Consider the following 220-nt stretch of genomic DNA (forward strand, 5'->3'; position numbering starts at 1 on the left):
AAACATTACTGCAGTGAATACTACACTTTCCTGATGACAATGGGTTAACTTGTTCCCCAGAAGGATATAAAATATTAACCATTTGGTTGAGATATATTAAAAAATATCTAGTTAAAAAGTCTACTAGTCATCATGCAAAATTGGCAAGTAAAGTACCATTTTGAAGATTCAATTTCCAATTATATATTTCAAAATAATTTTTTGTGGAATATAGTAAAAA

This window comes from Penaeus monodon, chromosome 22 (assembly GCF_015228065.2).
Source record: "Penaeus monodon isolate SGIC_2016 chromosome 22, NSTDA_Pmon_1, whole genome shotgun sequence".
NCBI lineage: Eukaryota > Metazoa > Arthropoda > Malacostraca > Decapoda > Penaeidae > Penaeus > Penaeus monodon.